We start from the raw sequence: 14,445 nt of genomic DNA, 5'->3' as shown, positions 1-14,445 counted from the left end.
TTACCCACAGTAGAACTTCTTTGAAAATTCGAGTCAATCCTCTCAAATTCTGCTGCTACTTTATCAACTAAATTTATGTAATATACTAAATCATTTGTTTTCATTTCAACAATGTTCACAGCATCTTCACCAGGAGAAGTTTCCATCTTGAAAAACCACTTTCTTTGCTCAACCATAAGAACCAATTTCTTGTCTGTTCAAATTTTATTGTGAGATTGTAGCAATTCAGTCACATCTTCAGGTTCCACTTCTAATTCTAGTTTTCTTACCATTTCCATCACCTCTGCAGTCACTTCCTCCACTGAAGTCTTGAACCTTCCCAGTCATTCATGAGGGTTAGAATCAACTTCTTCCAAACTGTTAATGTTACTATCTTGACCTCCTCCCATGAATCACAAATGATATCAAGAATGGTGAATCCCATGGACATGAAGATGAGAACAGACACTGGGGACTACTATGAGAGATGGGCAATGGCTGAAAAACTACCTATTGGGTACTATGCTCACTATCTGGGTGATGGGATCATTCATACCCCAAACCTCGGCATCACACAGTATACCCATGTAATAAATCTGCACATGTACCCACTGAATCAAAATAAAAGTTGAAATTATAAAAACGTAAGATGGGTGCAGTGGCTCATACCTGTAATCCCAACACTTTGGGAGGCTGAGATGGAAGGATCACTTGAGCCCAGGAGTTTGAGATCAGCCTGGGCAACATAGGGAGACTCTATTTCTACAAAAAATAGATATTAGCTGGGCATATTGGCAAGTGCTTGTAGTCACAGCTACTCAGGAGGCTGAGGTGGGAGGATTGCATTAGCCTCGGAGGTCAAGGCTGCAGTGAGTCAAGATCGCAAAAACCCTGTCTTGAAAAAAAAAAAGACAGAAAGAAAAAAAGGAAGGAAGAAAGAAATAAAGAAAAAGAAAGAAATAAAAACAGGAAATAAAATAAAAAATTGGCCAGGCACAGTGGCACACACCTGTAGTCCTAGCTAGTCAGGAGGATGAGGTGGGAGGATCACTTGAGCCCAGGAGTTTGAGGCTGCTATGATCACACCACTGTGCTCCAGCCTGGGCAACAGAGTGGGAAAAAAAAAAAAAAAGCAAAGAAAAGAATGGTGCACTCCAGCCTGGGCAACAGAGTGGGGGGGGGAAAAAAAAGAAAGAAAAAAATGGTGCATCCTTTCCAGGAAGTTTCAATTTACATTGCCCAGATGCATCAGAGGAATCTCTATGGCAGCTATTGCCATACACAGTGTCTTTCTCAGTAAGACTTAGACCAGGCGCAACGGCACAAGCCTGTAATACCAGCACTTTGGGAGGCTGAGGTGATTGGATTAGTTGAGCTCAGGAGTTCAAGACCAGCCTGGGCAACGTGGCAAAACCCCGTCTCTATAAAAAATATGAAAATTAGCCTAGTGTGGTGGCATACACCTGTAGTTCTAGAAACCCAGGAGGCTGAGGTGGAAGAATTGCTTGAGCCCAGGAGGTGGAGGTTGCAGTGAGCCAAGAGTGTGCCACTGTACTCCAGCCTGGGTGACAGAGTGAGACCCTGTTTCAAAATAATAATAAGACTTGAAATTTGAAATTACTCTTCAATCCCTGGGCTGCAGAATCAATGTCCTGTTAGCAGGTATGAAAACAACATTAATCTTGCACATCTCCATTGGAACTCTTAGGTGACCAGGTACATTGTCAATGAGCAGTAATAGTTTGAAAAGTCTTTTTGTCTGAGCAGTAGGTCTCCACCGTGGGCTTAAAATATTCAGTAACCATTCTGTAAACAGATGTGCTGAACCCGGCCTTGTTTCATTTATGGACCACAGGCAGAATAGATTTGGCATAATTCTTAAGGGCCTAGGATTTTCAGAATGATAAGTGAACACTGGCTTTAACTTAAAATCACCAGCTGCATTAGTCCCTAATAAGAGAGTTAGCCTGTCCTTTGAGACTTTGAAGCCAGGCGTTGACTTCTCCTCTCTAGCTATGAAAGTCCTAGATGGCATGTTTTCCCAATGGAAGGCTGTTCCACCTAAACTGGAAATCTGTTGTTTGCTATAGTAACCTCCATCAATGATCTTAGCTGAACCATTTGCTGCAGCTTCTGCATCATTACTTGCTGCTTCACCTTGCACTTTTATGTTATGGAGACAGCTTCTTTCCTTAAGCCTCATGAACTAACGTCTGCTAGCTTCCAACATTTCTTCTGTAGCTTCCTTACCTCTCTCAGCTTACATAAAATTGAAGAGAGTTAGGTCCTTGCTCTGGATTAGGCTTTGGCTTAAGGAAATGTTGTGGTTTGATTTTCTATCCAGACCACAAAAACTTTCTCCATATCAGCACTAAGGCTGTTTCTCTTTTTTATCATTTGTGTATTCACTGGAGTAGCACTTTTAATTTCCTTCAAGAACTTTTGCTTTGCATTCACAACTTGGCTGTTTGGTGCCAGAGACCTAGATTTCAGCCTATCTTTTTGTTTGGTTATTGTTTTTTTGAGACAGAGTCTGGCTCTGTCACTCAGGCTGGAGTGCAGTGGTGTGATCATGGCTTACTGCAGCCTGGTACTCCTGGGATCAAGCAATCCTCCCACCTCAGCCCACCATGTAGCTGGGACTACAGGCCACCACATCTGGCTAATTGTTGTATTTTTAGTAGAGACAGGTTTTCACCATGTTGCCCAGGCTGGTCTCTAATTCCTGGGCTCAAGCGATCCTCCTGCCTCGGCCTCCCAAAGTGCTGGGATTATAGGCGTGAGCCACCGTGTCCGGCCCTATCTTTGTTTTTGACTTGCCTTCCTCAGTAAGCTTAATCAATTTTAAGCTTTTGATTTAAAGTGAGAGACTTGCAACTCTTCCTTTCATTTGAGCATGTAGATGCCACTGTAGAAGTATTAACTGGCCTCATTTCCATATTATTATATCTCAGGGAAGGTCTGATGAGAGGAAGAGATATGGGGAAATGCCGTCAGTGGAAAAGGCAGAACACACACATTTGTCAACTAAGTTCCGTCTCACATGGTGGGGTTCATGGTGCCCCAAAACAATTATAATTGATCACTGATCACTGTGATCACCATAACAGATAATATAATGATGAAAAGTTCAAAATATTGTGAGAATTACAAAAATGTGACACAGAGACACAAAGTGAGGATGTGCTATTGGAGGAGTGGTATGGACAGGCTTGTGGCAGGGTTGCCAAAACCTGTAATTTGTAAAAAATGCAATATGTGCGATGTGCAATAAAGCGAAATGCAGTAAAAGGAGATATGCCTGTTCACTTATATAAGATGGGCTAATAGACAGACATTGAAATTTTGTTTCTCAAGAGTATTTAATGACATAGAAACATTTCATGATAGGCTACGTAAAAAATGATGATAATCCATCTCTATGTATATGGTAGGTAGATACCTACCCGTGTGGATGGATGGATGGATGGATAGATAGATAGATAGACAGATAGAGATGGCTTTATTGAAAATCAGAAGGCAAAAAGCTAAAATATTAATACTAATTTTTGCTTTACATATACATATATATGTTTCTATGCTTTTAAAATAAATATGTGTTACAGAATTGATTAAAACAAAAATGTTATTAAGGAAAAAAAAAAAGCTCAGGTCCTGAGTTCTAGACATCATTTGGGTCATGTGTTTGAAAACAGCATCCTCCCACAGATCTCCCATGAGGGAGCTTGTCATTTGGCTAAGCTCTTTACTTTTTTGTTCCTTTCTTTCCTGCCCACTCCTATTTTCTCATCTTCCCATTTTGTCTCCTGGCATTTCCTAATTCTACACCACCAGGACAGGACTGATGTTATTCCGTGGGGTGTGGCTAAAATGGTGGCAGATGTTTGTATAATCTCCTTGAAAAAGATTCACTTTTAAAACGAATTGTTTTCCTGATACAATTTTGCAAAGGAGGCCAATGAATAGGAGATGGGGTTATTCTTGGCTCTCCTGAGACTCGTGGCTTTCACTGGGGCCAAGCATTCTTAAACAAGTCTCTATATGAGCACCTGCAGCCTTGTTGGAGTAGCAGCAGAATGTCCACCCCTGTTGAGATGTCCTACTGCTCCCTTTGAGGAGAAAGACAGCATTATAAGCAGCCAATACTTGAATTGTTTTGAGAGATAATTAAGTAAATTGTCAATAATGCATATTCTCCCAGGATAAATATATACTTACTTACTGAACAACGCTGTACAAACTTGCAGGAGAGTCACTGACATTTTTCAGTCCACCCGAAGATAATGAACTGGGTAAAACATTTATATTCCCAAAGAGTGCAACTAATTATAAGCCCCAAATAACACTAAAAAGTACATAATTCAAATAGGTCTTGCACTTAGAATTGCCTCAAATAATTAACACTCGAATACAAAATGGATCCTCTGACAGTTTTGCCAAAGCTGATTTTTCTGGAAGGTTCAATGGTGCTGGGATACAAAGTATTTGGTTGGGGGTTTGCTAGTGATTTTCAATCATGTTGTCCTCATCGGTGCCCAGGGATAATGAATAAATGTTTGAATTGGCAGTAATGCAAATGGTGCAGCTGACAGTGGGGCACAACTCCCTGGAGGGACAGGGTGGTAGAAGAGACTGGAATAAGTAATAGAAATTATTGTCTACAAATGTTGGCTAAAGAGGGTTCAGTCTTCTATTGGTCTCTAGTCTTTATCGAGTCCTCTAATTCCAGTGATGGAATATCATAATAGGCAAGCTGTTTGTGGATTTCCATGCTTCTCTAGACTGACTAGCAGGTAGAAGTGATGGATGAAAATATGCAGCAATTCCTATAGGGATCACTCACCAATGCTGTACATTCATTCACATATTCATTTATTCTGAAGCCTTCATTTTTTGGGGGGAAGACATAATAAAAAGAAAAAATTAGATTATTATTATTATTGTTTTTGAGACGGAGTCTCACTCTGTCGCCCAGGATGGAGTGCAGTGGCATGGCTCCCAGATTCAGGCGATTCTCCTGCCTTAGACTCCCTAGTAGCTGGGACTACAGGTGTGTGCCACCACACCCACTAATTTTTTTGTATTTTTTGTAGAGACAGGGTTTCACCATGTTGGCCAGGTTGGTCTCGAACTCTTGACCTCAGGTGACCCACCCGCCTTGGCCTCCCACAATGCTGGGATTATAGGAGTGAGCCACTGCACCCAGCCTAGTTAATTATTAGGATGAAAACAAAGCATAAATTTTTGTTCAATAAATGCATGAAGCAAACAGTAAAATGCAAGCTTCATGAAGACAGGTTGTTCTGTTTTGTTTTCCTGTATCTCCAGTGCCAAGAACTGCTGGTATATAGCAGATGCTCCAGAAATATGCATTGGGTGAAGAAAACACATAAGTAAGTACGTAAATTCAGATAAAGGGTTAGAGAGTGATGAGACTGGGGTGGAGAGGAGAGGCCCTAATTTAGATGGGCTAGTGAGGCCGTGTCTTGCAAGAATTGACATCTGAGTAGAGATTCGAATGATAACAAAGAGCTAGCATGGGAGGTTCTGAGGGCAGGTGTTCCAGACAGAGGCCAGGGAAGGCTTGTCCCCTTCAAGGAACATCAAGAAGGCCAGTGGGGCTGGAAGAGATGGAGAGAAAGGGATAGTCAGGAGGTGATGCCAGGGTCATAGGCAGGACAAGATCATATAGGATCTTATAGGCCAAGATAGGAGGTTTACATTCTAATCGAAGAGTAATGGGAGGGCATGAGAAGCTTCAGTAAAAATGACCTATGTGATCTGATTTATTTAAAATGATGACTGTGTCTACTGTGTGGTAATGGCTTATTTAACTGCAGAAACAGATACATCTATTAAATCTTGCTCAACTAGATTCTATGTAACACACTCAAGAAACTTTTATTTTATTTTTTTTATTTATTTATATATTTTTAGGAATATCCTAGAGGAGAAATGATTAGGGATAAACTAAGACTGTGGGTGCAGTAACAGCAAAACTCAGATTTGAGAGAAAGTAAAGAAATAGAATTGAGAATATTAAATGATGTGTGGGGTGAGGGAATGGGATTACTCCCCGGCCTTGTCCAAGCACCTGGATGGATGGGAGAAGAGGAGCACCCAGCAGTGAAGTTGACTTAGAAGTAATAAACACTTAATTGATCCCACACTACAGTCCATCCACTGCTTTGGATACTGTAAGGAGTATAGATGAGAAAGGCAGTCCCTACCTCAAGGAATTTGCAAATTGGCGAAGGGACAGTAATTAACAAAGCTAATTAGAGAGAAATCACAGTGTGGTGAATGATAGAATGGAGAAACCTCTAATCTAGTGTACCACAGAAATATTTTTTCAGGCTGAAAGAAGCCAAGTTATGATTCTCTCTCTTCTGTCTTCCCACATAATTAGCATTTCATCAGCCAGGCACAGTGGCTAATGCCTAGAATCCCAACATTTTGGGAGGCCGAGGCAGGTGGATCACTTGAGATCAGGAGTTTGAGGCCAGCCTGGCCAACATGGTGAAACCCTGTCTCTACTAAAAATACAAAAATTAGCCAGGTGTGGTGGTGCATGCCTGTAATCCTAGCTACTTAGGAGGCTGAGGCAGGAGAATCACTTGAATCCGAGCGGCGGAGGTTGCAGTAAGCCAAGATCATGCCACTGGACTCCAGCCTGGGTGACAGAAAGAGACTGCATCTGAAAAACAAACAAACAAAAAAACCCCCAAAAAACCAAAGAAGCAAACAAACAAAAAATAGCTTTTTTAAAAATCTTGCTTAATGGGCAAATTCAGAGCATTCTTATTATAGTTAGGGTTGTCAGATAAAATGCAGGGCTGGGATAGGAACACATGGATTGCAGTCTTAGTGAAGGATGGATGAAAAATAAACTTTTCAGGAGGAAGAGACAGGAAAAAATTATCTTGGTCTCATCCTTAGCATTGAGTAGTGCTATTTGACCCTCCAAACCTCATGTTAAAATTTTATCTCCTCCCATTCAAATAGGTATAAAAACAATATTTTTTAAAAAAGGATAAATTTTTTTTATCTCCAATGTTAGAGGCAGGACCTAATGAGAGGTGTTTGGGTCATATGGGTGGATCCTTCATGCATGGGGTGGTGCTGTCCTCTTGGGAATGAGTGAGTTCTTGCTTTACTAATTCCCGTGAGAGTTCCTATGAGGGCTGCTTGTTCAAAAGAGCCTGGCGCCTCCCCTCCCCTTGCTTTCTCCCCCTTCCACCATGAGTGGAAGCAGCCTGGAGCCCTCGCTAGAAGCAGATGCTGGAGCCATGCTCTTGTACAGCCTGCAGAAGCATGAGCCAGATAAACCTCTATTCTTTCTACATTTCCTGGCCTCAGGTATTCTTTTATAGCAATACAAATGGACTAAGACAGGTAGACACAACAAAATAAAACACCAAAAACCCCCTTTGAGAATGTGTAACCCTAAGCTAGATATCACATAGGTTTATAGTCATAATTCATGTTACTTGTGTGTTCTAGAACATCTCAAAAGGAAAATTCAGTTTCAAGTAGTTCCAGGTAAGTAATGCCTTAAGACAATTGATAGAAGGAAATGCAAATCTTCTCTTAAAAAATATAATCTTAACCCAGGCCTTAAAGTATTTTCATGGGTACATTTTCAAGGAAAATGGTCACAGTTTAAAAACATAGACCACATAAGGAAATCAGTCACCATGAGAGAAAGTCAGCAGAAATAACACTAGAATCAAACCCACAGAGACTACAGATCTTGAAAGCAGCTGGTACAAAATATAAAATAACAAATATTTAAAATTTTTAAAGAAATAAAAAGAACATCTTAAAATATAAAATAACCAAGTGGTTTGTAAAACAACTACATGTAACTTCTATAAGTGATAGACATAAAAATTAGAATCTAAAGCTCAGTGGATAGATTAAACAGTAGATTAGGCATAGCAGAAAAAGAATTAGGTAAACTCAAAGATAGATATAAAGAAAAGATAGAAGCTTCAACCCATAGAGACAATAAAAGCTAAAAAACAGGAAAGGGTGGTTAAGAAATGTGGAGGTTAAAATGAGAAGGGCTAAAAAATGTCAAAGTTCCGAAGAGATAACTGAGAGAATGGGAAAGATACAATATTTGATAACAATAAAATCCTTGAAAATTTTCCAGAATTGTTGGAAAAAAAAAAACAAAACCCACCAATCTGGCTGGGCACAGTGGCTCATGCTGGCAATCCCAGCACTTTGCGAGTCCAAAGCAAGAGGCTTGCTTGAGCCTGGGAGTTTGAGACCAGCCTAGGCAATATAGCAAGACCCTGTCTCTACAAAAAAAAAAAGAAAAAAAAATTAAAAATTAGCTATGTATGATAGCATGCACCTGTAATCCCAGCTACTTGGGGGACTGAGGCAAGAGGATCTCTAGAGCCCAGGAGTTCCAGGCTATAGTGAGCTATGATCGCACCACTGCACTCCAGCCTGGGTGACAGAGATATACTGTCTGTAGTGATAATAATAATATCAACAAATCCCCATGATTAATTTCAAGAAGCAGTACAAATATGTATATATATATATATATATATAACTATTTTGTTAATCTATAAGAAGACTTACCACAGTGAAATTACAGAATAACCAAGAAAGCAAACAGCTGTTAGCCCAGGGAGAGTGATAAAGAGACATAGTATGTAAGAAGAAACACCTTGAGAAGGGGCAATGAAATTTGGTGGATGAAAGAAGGAGGCTATGAAGGAGACTAATTCCTAGTACAATACTTAGCTCAGAGTCAGGGGGAATGAAGCAAGTAGAAAGATATCACAATGAATGCTGTGTTTTCAGTATTGCTAAGAGGATTCTGAACAACTTGCTAAGAAAATAAAGTGATACCTAAATTAGAGCACATGTGTGTATGTGTGTAGGGAGAGCCTTCAAATCATGGTTTCTTGAGGAAGCAAAAGCTTAGGTGAGACCTGAAAGATGAATTAGAGGGAGTGGTACAGACAGAAGGCAGAAAAGGAAAGAAAGGCATTCATGTAGAGAGAGCTGAATCTACAGAGATGATTCCTTTAATTAAAAGATTTATTCAGTTCCCCTTGAGGGAACTGTAGAGTGAGTGACAAGACCTCAAAATATAGCATAGTTGCCCCCGTCTTAAAAACATGCAGGTTTTCAATAATAGGATGGGGAAAGTACCAAGGTAGATTGCAAAGAGTTTGGAGTAGCTAGAGTAAGAAGTAGAAATGCTTGGAGAAGCAAGAAGAGGCAGGAGAGGAAAGGCTGGACAGATCAGTGGCTGAAGATCAATGATAATGAAGAAGATTTTATGGCATTCTTGGGAGTGTGAATTTTTTTTTTTTTTTTTGAGATGGAGTCTCACTCTGTCACCAGGCTGGAGTGCAGTGGCATGATCTCGGCTCACTGCAATCTCTGCCTCCCATGTTCCAGCAATTCCTCTGCCTCAGCCTCCCGAGTAGCTAGGACTACAGGCATGCACCACCATGCCCAGCTAATTTTTTTGTATTTTAGTAGAGATGGGGTTTCACTATGTTGGCCAGGATGGTCTCGATCTCCTGACCTCGTAATCCGCCCCTCTCAGACTCCCAAAGTGCTGGGATTACAGGCATGAGCCACTGTGCCTGGCTGGGAGTATGAACTTTATCCACGGCCATGGGAAGTCATTTTAGATTTGTAGGCAGTTGTCACTGTCAGGTTTACATTTCAGAAAGAAGGCCATTATTAGAGGAGAGAGTGGATTTTTGAAAATGAGAGAATAGAAGAAGACTGGAATCAGAGAGACTAGTTAGAAGACTGATGTGGTATCTGGGGGAATGGTGTCTGTGGCCTGAACTAAAGTATAGTTGTTGAGATGGGTAGAAGTAGACAGAGCGAAAAATATTTAGGAAGTAGAAAAGACTTGTTCAACCATTGTGAGTTGAATTATGTCTTCCAAAATGATATGTCCAAACATTAATACCTACTACCTACCTATGAATGTGTACTCTACGTACACACTCATAGTACTCTAAGCACATAGTATACATAGTAATACTCATAGTACTCTTAAGTACATAGTACACATTCAAATACTCTATGTACTTGGCAATAGGGTCTTTGCAGATGTAATCAGGTTGCTAAGATGAGGTCACATTACATTAAGGTGGGCCCTAAGCTAAATCAAATGACTCATTTCTGTATAAACGTGAAGACACAGACACACAGACACAGAAGGGAGAAGGCCATGAGACTATGTGGCGGAGATGAGAGTTATGCAGCTGCAAGATAAAGAATGCCAAGGACTGCCAGCAGCCACAAGGAGCCAGAAAGAGGCAAGAAAGAATTTGCCCTCAGAGCCTCCAGAAGAAGCCAACCTTGCCAATTCCTTGATTTTGGACTTCCAGCCTCCAGAACTGTGAGAGAATACATTTCTGTTGTTGTAAGCCATCCATTTTTAATTTTTTTTTTGTAGAAATGGGGTCTTGCTGTGTTGCCCAGGCTGGTCTCTATCTCCTGGCTTCAAGCGATCCTCCTGCCCTGGCCTTCCAAAGTGCTGAGATTACAGGTGTCAGCCACCTGCCAGCCTAAGCCACTCATTTTATAGTACTTTGTGGCAGCAGCTCTGGGAAACTAAAATGTAACTTACATTTAGGGATACCATGTGTTCCTGCCTTGATCTTTAAAATATTCGAAAGAGAGCTGCCACTTCTTTTAAATTCAGCTACTTCTTTTTAGTAAAAAGAGGAATGCTTTATCATGTGTGAATTGGTGAGTTTGGGAGAAGGAACTCATATGCCTAGATGAGCGAGATGGGAAGGTTAATGCAGAGGGGAGTGGTTAGGAAGTTTGCAGTTCAGAGATCTAATTCATATTTTCCCTTTTGGCCTTATAAGGAATAAAGCTGATGCTTTGATTTTTTTTCTGTATAATCTCCTTTCTCCCTTAATGCTCATTTAATTCTGAATTGTGGGAGAGGTGTGATTATTATCTTTTTATTTCAACGAAGCCCAAGGAAAGGGGGAGGAATGATGGGTTTCCTGGAGTTTTGGCTTGAGCAGCTGAACGGTGCAGTATTTGGATCCCTGGGACTCAGGAGTGGGATCTGGGGATATGGGTGGAAGATGATAGCACACAGCGGGCACTTAATATGTTTGCTGACTTTAAAGTGATCTAACTTCCTCATTTTAGGGGTGAGTAAACTGAGCCCCAAGAAACCTCAGTTACTTGTCCAAGATCACACAGAACAGGTGCAGGTTTGGGAACTTCTCTTCCTATGATTTTCAAGTGATTTCCCTACTCCCCTGTGAATTACCTTTATTTAAAATTACATATCCTTTAATAAAAATATTCACACACCCACTTTAAAAGACCATATTACACAGGCTTAGGATGCTGTTCAAGATCATTGACCCCTCTGCTGGTTAGCAAAAGCCCACATCACATTTTCAGCTAAAGAATGTCTCTCCAGGCTGCAGGCCTTGGGACACTTCAGCTGGGACCTTGTGCCAACAGCTTACCCAAATCATTCAACTAAGAGTTCTCCATCCCCCACAGAAGGGGTCCCCAGGATATTTAATCACTGCAGTTTTTATTTCAAGACCTTGCCTTGAATGTCCTCTATTCAGGATACTGTGCCAAGGCTGAACTGCCTGGAGCAAAACAGAACAATCCTTTGGAGATTGTGGGGGCCAGGCTGGAGAGCCAAAGGGAGTGGGCATTCAGTCCCACCAAAATAATATTTTTTATTACCTCTCCATTCAGACAGATAATGGAAGGTTTCAGCAAACACAACCTTCCATTTCCTGATTGCTTAGGTACATTTCACATTCTCAGCATCCGAGGAAACTCTCCAAATAAATATATTGCTGGAAAAAAGGAAAACCAAGACAACATACACTTATCTCCCTTGCTGCTCAAACAGAAACAAAACTGCTGAAAAACAAAACTTATTCTCCAGCAGACGTATTTTCTGATCATTAATTTTTGCCCGAATTGCTGGTTCATGTAAACAAACTAGGGCTTGTGTAAACAAGTCCTGTTATCTGAAAAAAAGAAGAAAGAAAGAAATCTAAGAGACATCCTGTGTGATTCACTTCAAAGAAAAAAAAAAGAGTTGCTCATATTTTTAAAAAAATATTTTGAAAGAATCTGCCTATTCATCATCAGGCATATTTTAAAGAAGTGATGTTTTCTTTTGTGTATCTTCAAGTCGCTATAGCAACTGGATCACTTTCTATTCATTAATCAGGAGGCACCAGCCAGAGAATCTATCCTTTCCCTCTAGGTTTGGAGCCTTGGCCTATTGCTCTACCTTTTTAAAACTTCACAAATTTTGGAAATAGTTTTCTTCAAAAATGTTTCCCTTGATCTGAGAGTTTTGCTATGTTCCATGTGTTATTTATTGCTACACATTTTTGTCCTCTGTGTTATGTGATGGCTTCTATGGAATACTAGGTATGTTTTGGTTACTTCTCTCTACTTCTGTGCTTTTATTGCTTACAGCTATAGGAGGTTTAGCTGAAGCTCCAGAGTTGTGTAGCAAATTATACAGAAGCACTTCCACTTGTTCTTTCTTTTGTATACTGCCGGGTGGAAATGCTGTCTAGTTACAAATGGAGCTTTGTTTTCTTTAATACCCTTTTTAAGCTTCTCCTCCTTCTCAAAAGTCAACAATCCATCTCAATTTTTACTAGTAACACTTGGACCTGCTGAAACTGTGACGAGTGATCTGCGCAATTCTTAATCACTTGGTAGCCCGAGGAATATCGTGATCAACTTTCCTGGGTTGTATTCACTCCCCTGAACACTTAGATTGGATGTCAATTGCTGAATGGTTCTAAACAACACACAAAGAGGGAAGGAGAGACTTGAGAGTGCCAGGAGTCTAGAAGTGGTGGACTGGAATATACTTTGCAGAAATGATTTGTTCGGCCAGCACAAACAATGTTTAAACTATATTTAAGGAAATCAAAAGATTTTTCATAAAAGTCTGAATTACCTCGAGTTCTGCATGCAGCAATTGGTTGGGGCTGAGGAGCAAATGACTCCTCTAGATGGGGATGCCCTGAGGCCTCAGTCCCCAGCTGGCCCACTTGACCGTGGTACCTGCCTGGCACTTGTAGATATGAATTTCACCCCTTTCCAAATTTTACAGATGAAGAAACTGAGACTAGAAATTTTTAGGGACTTGGCCAAAGCCAAACAGTTAATTAGTGGCAGCTTGAGGACTAAATCCAGTTTTACTGATCACTAGCCCGGTGCTTCTAGTTTTGTTTTTGTTTTTTGTTTTGTTTTGATTCTGAGACAGAGCCTTGCTCTGTCACCCGGACTGGAGTGCAGTGGGACGGTCACAGGTTACTGCAGCCTTGACCTCCTGGGCTCAAGTGATCCTCCCTCCTCAGCCTCCCAAGTAAATAGGACTACAAGTGTGCACCACTACATCTGGCTAGTTTTTGTATTTTTTTGTAGAGATGAGGTGTCACTATGTTCCCCAGGCGGGTCTCAAACTCCTGGGCTCAAGCGATCTGTCCACCTCAGCCTCCCAAAGTGTTGGGATTATAGGCATGAGCCACTGCACCCAGCCGCTTCTAGTTTTTGAAGATTAAAACTGTGTCTTCTAGTTACTCCTTATACTACAGACTGGGGTACACACCAGGTAATGAGGAAATATGTTTTAGACTGATTATGACTGAGAACTATACAAATCCATGTGGGCCAGCCACCACCAGGCAACAAACAAAGCAACAACTCTTATCACTGTGGGCTTTAAAAAAACACTTGGTGTTATTTAGAAAAAGTAGTGAATTATGATTCAGGTATAGAGAAACGCATTACCAGCTGACAAGCACGTGTATGTGTGTATGTGTGGGGTGGGTGGGGAAGAAAAGGGAAAACACCCTCTCAGCTCATTTTGCTCCAAAAGTGGCAGCTTTTCAGGATTTTTCAAAGGCAATCTGAGAGCTAGGAATTATGAATAAGAGGAAAGAAACTTAGAAGAAGCACTAGGAACACAAAGCTGATTTGTCTAGAGAAGCTAGTGAAAGAGAAAACATATTTTTACATTATTTGCTGTCCCACCAATTAATGGCAGATGTCTTAGTCTGTGGCACAAGTCAGCCTATCCACCTCACCAGTCCCACGTTAGAACATTTTGAAGGAAGGCAGACCCACAAATGTGTGTGTGTGTGTGTGTGTGTGTGTGTGTGTATACCCACAAGCATGTGTGTGCATTTTGGGAGGGTAGGCAGGGCTTTACTGAATAAAAAGGCAATGCTCTTCAATTTTGGGAGACTTTTCTCCTTGTATCCATTCTTAAAGAGAACAAAAATTTATAAATAAATCCTTGTTGTTTTGATGCCACAGTAAATTAAGAGAAGAAGTTGGCCAGAAGTGAAGACTCAGACTGTGGTTATACTTCATCTAAATGGTTCATGGGGAAACAAAGCCATTATAATAATAAAAATAAAAGCTTAGCACCTGCCAATG

The 14,445-nt window shown here is 40.7% G+C and overlaps 1 protein-coding gene across 1 annotated transcript in view; it reads right to left on the bottom strand.

Moving 5' to 3' along the window:
- Window positions 1-14,445, bottom strand: part of PCSK5 (proprotein convertase subtilisin/kexin type 5) — a 461,615-nt gene that overhangs the window by 73,207 nt on the left and 373,963 nt on the right. The window lies entirely within an intron of this gene.

This window comes from Pan paniscus, chromosome 11, assembly GCF_029289425.2.
Source record: "Pan paniscus chromosome 11, NHGRI_mPanPan1-v2.0_pri, whole genome shotgun sequence".
Taxonomy (NCBI): domain Eukaryota; kingdom Metazoa; phylum Chordata; class Mammalia; order Primates; family Hominidae; genus Pan; species Pan paniscus.
Note: the sequence above shows the minus strand (reverse complement) of the source record. Positions and strands in the feature narration are given on the sequence as shown.